Consider the following 7,165-nt stretch of genomic DNA (forward strand, 5'->3'; position numbering starts at 1 on the left):
GTTTGTCCTATATATGCTAGCCCACAAGGACATTTAAGCATATACATTACATGAGTAGAATTACAATTAATACAAATCTGAATTGAGCATTTATGTCCTGAGTGTGGATGTGTAAAATATTTAGTAGTGTATGTATTAGAACAATGAGTGCCACAAGGATAATTCCCTTTTCCCACTCAGCATAGGTGGCCAGGGCATCGAGGAGACAACTCTATCTTTACCATTACTGCCACGCTTCACATACAATCTAGGAGTAGAGGTCATAAAGGATTTTAGTTGAGGATCACATTCCAGCATTTTCCAATGCTTTAAAATTATTATTCAGTTACAAAAGTAATACCTTGTTCCCTTGAAACTCTAGTTTTTGATGCTTCCAAAAGTGTTTCTCTTTTTAAAAACTTTGCTCTATTAAAAGCTGTTTTTAATTCTGTAGATCATTAGCTTTACATTCATAATCAGATTCATTGCTACATATTCTTTTAATGTGTATGAATCGACCATAGGGAAGTGACGTATGGCTAGGACCACGGCCAGGAGCTCTTGGCGTGTTACACAATAATTCCTCTCAGCACGGCTGAGGGACCGGCTGCAATAGGCGACCACCCTCTCTTCGGCTGACCCGCTCTGGGACAGAAATGCCTCCACCCTGGTGTTGCTAGCATCAGTGTCCAGGATGAAGGGTGACCCGGGGTCGAGATAGGTTGTACGGGAGCCTGGGACAGGGCCTCGCGGAGCTGGGTGAAAGCAGAGGTGCAGGCGTTGTCCCACTGAAATTGCTGTCCCTTTTCAGTGAGGCAATGGAGGGGGCTGGCGATTTGAGCAAAGTCCTGGACAAAGCAGCGATAGTAGGAGGCTAGCCCCATAAAGCTCCAGAGTTCAGTGACGGAGGTGGGGGTTGGCCACTTCCGGACGAAGGCCACTTTGTTTGGGTTGGTGGACACCCCTTCTGGTCTAACGACATGTCTCAGGAAGGTGACCTGCCTCTTCAATAACTTGCACTTCTGGGGTTGAGACGGAGGCCCGCCCAACAGATGCTCTCCAGGACACGGCAGAGATTGGCCAGAGCTCAGGGGCGTGTACCAGGAGGTCATCTAGGTATAGGACACACTGCGACCAGGGAATGGGAGACAGCACCTGCTCCATAAGGTGTTCGAACGTGGCAGGCGCATTACACAGACCAAAGGGCATAATGGTGAACTGCCACAAGCCCTGGACTATGGAGAAAGCTGTCTTAGGGCGAGCTTCCTGCATCACTTCCACCTGCCAATAGCTGCTGCGGAGATCAAGGGAGCTGAACCAGGTGGAGCCCGCGATATAGTCCAGTGCGTCATTGATAAGCGGCAGCGGATACAAATCCTTCCAGGTGACCTGGTTCAATTTCTTGTAGTCGACGCAGAATCGCCAGGTGCCATCTTTTTTCTTGACCAGCACCGTCGAGGCTGACCACGAGCTGTCTGATGGCTTGATCACCCACGCAGCGGCCATCTCCTGAATCTTCGCTTCTGCGGCCGCTCTCTTCACCCAGGGCATGCGTCGAGAATACAGATATCTTGCTGGACTAGGCTGGTTCGTGTACTGTCTTGTCCCCAAATATGTCCCCCAAACTCCCCCAGAAGTTTCTCCAGCTGCTCGCCTCTGCCCCTCGCTCAAACCTTCGCTGCTGCGCTGGAGCAGATCTCGGACTGCCTGTTCAGTCTCTTCTGACACTGCAGACAGGGCTCCCTTGGACTTGCCATGATCTGTTCCGGGGGCAATTGGCTGCTTCCCCCAGGGCTGCTTCCGTTGACCATCGCTGGCGTTCTGGCGAGCCAGCGTGGCAGGCTTCAACTTGCAATCATCTGCTTCAGGAGAGGCGGGGGACCCTTTTCTTCGTCTCCTCCGGCGCAAAACTCTCGCAGCTGTAGAGATGGTGGCCTGCCGAGAGGTTCCCTCCTTGCCGGCGCTTGGAAGGAGGGTGACGGTACCGCTAGGGAATGTGAGCCGTGGTGCTTTGAAGTCCAGCTTTGCCCCCAGGTTGGTGAAGAAATCTAGCCCGAGGATGCAGGCCTCATGGATCGGGGCCAGCCAGAAATTGTGCTGGAACCGCCGGATCTTGACTTCGACCCACATCTGCTTACTCCCTTGCATTTGTGTCTTCTGTCCTGTCATGGTCCTCAGGTTCAGCAAGGTCGCTTCCCATGTCGTTTCTGGAACAGCGATGGCACCGGGGCATAGCAGAGAGATGGTGGAGCTGGAGTCAATGAGGCCCCTACGTATTTGTCCCTCTATGGTGCAGGGGAGATACAAGCTGCGACCCTGTCCGATCCGGCCCACTTCTGCAGCGTCATCAAGTGCGACAGTCAAGTCATAGGGAGTGTTGTAACAGGAGGGCTGTCCCTCTTCTATGCCCTCCCGCTGGAGTTTCCCGACGGCTTGCCTGGAGGCTGTGGTTGCAGCGCCCAGCAGACCCGGGCTATGTGTCCTCTTTTCCCACACCCTTGGCAGATAATGTCCCATGTCTTGTCGGCTTGCTCCTCATCATCGCCTGACTCGTCTGTTGCCTCGGTGTGGCGACACGGAAGGGTTCGCTTGGGTTGCGTTCTGGTGGAGCCAAACACTCCTTCTGCATGGGTCGCCAGCAGTAAGGCTTACCTGAGTGTGGTGGGCGCTGCCAGCCCCACATAGCGATGGAGCTCTTCTGGAAATAGCGCCCAGAGGAAGGCCTGGAGGGCAAGTACCGCTTGGACTGAATGTTGGCTTCCTCTTCAATGCCGTCAGCTTCTCGAGCCAGGCGCTAGCTTGATCCCTGGCTCCGAATCGCTGTTGTAGAGCTGCGACGAGGGCCCTGAAGTCTTGTCGCTGATCTTCTGGCACGTCCAGGAGGGCCTGTCGAGCTCTGCCATCTAATGCCATGGCTAGATGTCCGGCCTTCTCTTCTGGGGTCCATTGTCCAGCCCATGCTGCCAGCTGGAATTGGGCCTGGTAAGTCTCCCAGTCCACCGACCCGTTATAACACGCCAACCGGATCCTTGCACCCTCTGGTGGAACCTTCTGCTGCAGTCGTCGGGGCGGGTCTCAGTGTCGCTGATCATCTGAGGTCTCTGTCCCGTGGCCCGGCCGCGCACTCCGTTGCAGTCATCAAAGCGGGTCCCGACGTTTACACTCCTCTGGGACCTCACATTCTGGTGGCACCCTCTGCTGGGGACTTCCAGGCGGGCCCCCTCATCAGTCATTCAGGATCCCGGTCTTCTGGCTGGCTTGCTCCCCAAGGCTGTTCCGAAGAAATATATTGCAGAAGAGCAAAACTACAGCCCCCCTACAAACGCCGTCAGCCTAAACACCGCGCATGCCTAAACACCGTCAGCTCCCCACCACCGCTACTGAGAACTAAACTTCGCCACAGCGTTGAAGATAGGATAGCCCCCCTCAATTTGCCATGTGCCCCCCCTGTGCCACCCCGTTGAACAGTGTGTGTGTGTGTGTATATATATATATATATATATAAATCAAATAATGTGAAACTTGTCATGTTTGACTCTCTCTCCTTTTTTGGACAAGCCGCATTTTTCTTGCCCAGAAATTGCGCAAATATCTAGACCATTATCACACAGTACTGAACTTTACTGGAAGTTGTGGCTTTGCACAGATCTCTTGAATTTCTTCTAAAACATCCCATCACAGAAACAAAATCCCAGAAAGCCAAGGCGTGGCAACCCAAATTGTATACACACCCTCCACACTTGAACTTGAATCAAGTTTCTCTCTCTGAAGTGGAATCTGGGATTAAACAGACACTGGGGAAAAAAACTAAAGCAAGAAAAAATGAAAAATGTATACTTTAATAAAAAAGTGATTCAATTAAATGAATCACGAATGCTCAAATAAAGTGTGTCTATTTGCAACTATATATCTATGGATCATATCATTATAAATAAGTATAGAATGGTAAATAAGAATGTGTGCGATGCAAAATACATTAGTAGAATCAGAACTGAAAGTGAGTTTGAAATGGATTTACGTTCAATTTAAACTGATCCATGGGTCACAATAAGGTACTGTGATTCCTCATGAATGAATATATGAATACACAGGATAAACACATGAATATGTCATGCACTTAATCTGAGTTATTATGTTAATCACATGTATAACAGGGTTAGGGTTAAGTTTTAGGGCTAGGGGTAGGGTTGGGGTTAATGTAAGTGTGGGTTCATTTGCTCAACATCAGAACTCAGATGATGTTCATGATGTATTGATGTTTAAATCCTATGGTATTCATATATTAATTAATGAGGAATTACAGGACCTTATTGTAAAGTGTTAATGATTCATTTTATGAGAAACAAGCAAATGTATTTTGCTGAACTCCTAATCCCTGCTGCAGAGTAATCAGTCTAGAATGTGTTTCTAATGTACGTCACTCCCACCCACCCACCCCTTCATATGATTTTAAAAGCCCCTGTTATTTTGTCATCTTGCTGTATTGAGGATTGGATGGCTTACCAGAACTCTCCCACACAGACACACGGCAAGAACAAAAAACAAAGTCTGCCATCTCCACAACTGCCTCTGGTTTGAATTGTTCTCGTTCTTCCACTTCTTTTACTTCTCCAACTTCTATTGTATTTGTTTGTTGTTGTTGTTTGGGGGGGTCAGATTGGCCTCTTTTATCTATTCTTCTCACCCCAGTCTTATTCCATTCTTTCTCTGTCCTTTTAATCTTCTCCTCCTGTTTCTATCTTCTCTTCATATTATTTATTTTTGTATTGTTTTCCAAGGGCGTTTCCCAGATTCTCTAACAGGATATGCTGCCCTCTTTGGAAAATGTTTCATGGCAGAGTAATAGTGAATACAGAGGGAACCATTCACCAGAAAACAGTTTAGATTTTGGTTTAAGTTGCAATGGTGACGTTGAGGGTTCATAACTATGTTGGATACACCACTGCAACTCCTGGACCCCTGGTTATTGTCCAGACTTTGTATACACTGATTGCATCTGATTATTGTTTTTGAATTTTATAACTTTAGGCTTACTTTAACTGTGTTGTGTATAAAGGGTTGAAAAAACGTAGTGTTTCTGTCCTAATTTGTTTTTCTGTTGGGCCAAGAAATGTTAACATCCGCTTCATTCCGCCTGCAGGTGGAACTCGGGGAATGCCATGGCGACATTCAGCGTAATTTTGGTGATGCTGTTGGTAGTTCAGCCACCAGATGTTGTATCTTTTAGTAACACCAATGTGTCTCCCAAGGAATTCACCCATGCTAAAATCACCCAACGAGCCATCCTGCACAAAACTGCAGAAGTGCTATCCATCTTGGCACAGAAACAGGGCAAAGTCTTCAACCTGGCACCCAAGGTATTATATTACCCAGTGCATAATTAAAAAAAAAGTTGCAGTGCTATCAGTGGGACTGAAACACAATTGATTTAATGGACAGGTGTTGAATTCGTTTTTTATCTTGCACTCTGAAATAGATTTTATTCATATTATTTAATATGTTTGTCCTTTCCCTTTTGGTAGGTGTCATTGTTTCATCCCACACATCCCGCAATTCCCAAGCTCACCACCAGAGGCCATCATAACCAGAATACTAGCTCTCACATTCCCCAGCAATCAGCCACTTAACATTCCTCGGCACCATGTGTGTTTCCTCTATCATCCTCAAACTCCCATTCACTGCCCTCTGCTCCCCTCTACTACACATTTAAACCCCTCTGTGAGTCCTAGTCAATGCTAAGTCTTGTCTCCTCTTCAGTAGGAAGTTTACCTGTTTACCTGTTTACCTGTTTGATCCTCCTGAACATTACTGTTTGCCGGCATTTTCCCTGGCCTCCCCCCCCCCCCTCTCTCTCTCTCTCTCTCTCTCTGCACCTGGGTTGCCCTCCACGGCAGTCCTTCATTACAGTAGGCTTATTTATTTGATATTGTAATGGAGGTGGAAAGGCAGCACCGCCCCTCTTGATTAATATGCGACCATCTCCATAGGGACTGCTGGGAGTAGAGAGAGGTGCCTGTTAATTGTTATGTATTGATTTGTAGCGTAAGGTACACTTTAATTTACAAGTTAATTTAAGTATCACCTTATCAAGAATCCTAGAATCTTGTAGAATCTCTGCAATAATTAGACACAGATACCAATTCCAAAGATATAAATTCTCAAATTTATTAAAAACAAAGATAAAATGTAGCACTACACTAGTTATACAAAAAGGGAAAAACTAATTAAAATTCACTCAAGATCAACAAATCAAAGACAAATCACTTCCGTGACCAAATCAAAGACCATGGAATCGTATATGATGACACACAAAATGTTACACAAAATTACAAACACAGTGACAACAATACCAGTTAGTAAGACAAAGGTGAGTCTCTCATTAGTATTGTTAGTCGGACATTAAATAACTAATGCTGATTACTATTTAAGTCAAATAACTTCTCGTTATATATATCAGTCTCATTTACGTTTGGGTTCCGAGAAAGATCCTATCATTTCTTGTTACCACAATTCTCCCTAATTGATTACTGTTCAATGATTAAGGATAGGCAGGGCAACCTATAAACTACTGTCTATTAACTTGTGTCAATTTCAGGCTAAACAGTTAAACAGGAATGAGAAGATATTTCTCGGCGTTGACAGATTTTATTTCTAAAATTGTCAAACAAAACAGTTTAATGCAGCACTCATTTATATTTAAGAAAATACTAAATTATATTACACATTCTAAAGTTTATGACTCACAGAATAACATTTCTAATTGATTTCTCAAAATGTCATGAATGATAAACTCCAAGCTGTAAAACTCCACTGATCAGATGGGTACAGGTGCATGCACAGTTTCTAAAGTACTTTACTTAATAAAGTTCTTTAAAGAATTATTCGTACGGCTCAATCTCCTTCTCCCAGTTTAACTCTTCTGTTGCCAGCAAAGACTTAGTTGGTTTCTGGTTCCGGTTCTGGCAACAGAGCTACAGGTTGAGCTGTGGCAGAGAGTTACTGGTTCAGGTGAGAGAGAGAGAGAGAGAGAAAGGTGTTGTGCACTGCCTTTAAAATGCCTGTCAGATCAATAGACGATTGGTTCTTGAGTTTGTGAGATTGGATTTTGGTTTCAGTTTGGCCCCCAGTGTCCTATTGGAGGGGGGCTTGATTTATGACTGATGTCAATCCATGCCATCTTTTGGAA

The sequence above is a fragment of the Amia ocellicauda genome, chromosome 12 (assembly GCF_036373705.1).
Source record: "Amia ocellicauda isolate fAmiCal2 chromosome 12, fAmiCal2.hap1, whole genome shotgun sequence".
In the NCBI taxonomy this organism is placed as follows: Eukaryota; Metazoa; Chordata; class Actinopteri; order Amiiformes; family Amiidae; genus Amia; species Amia ocellicauda.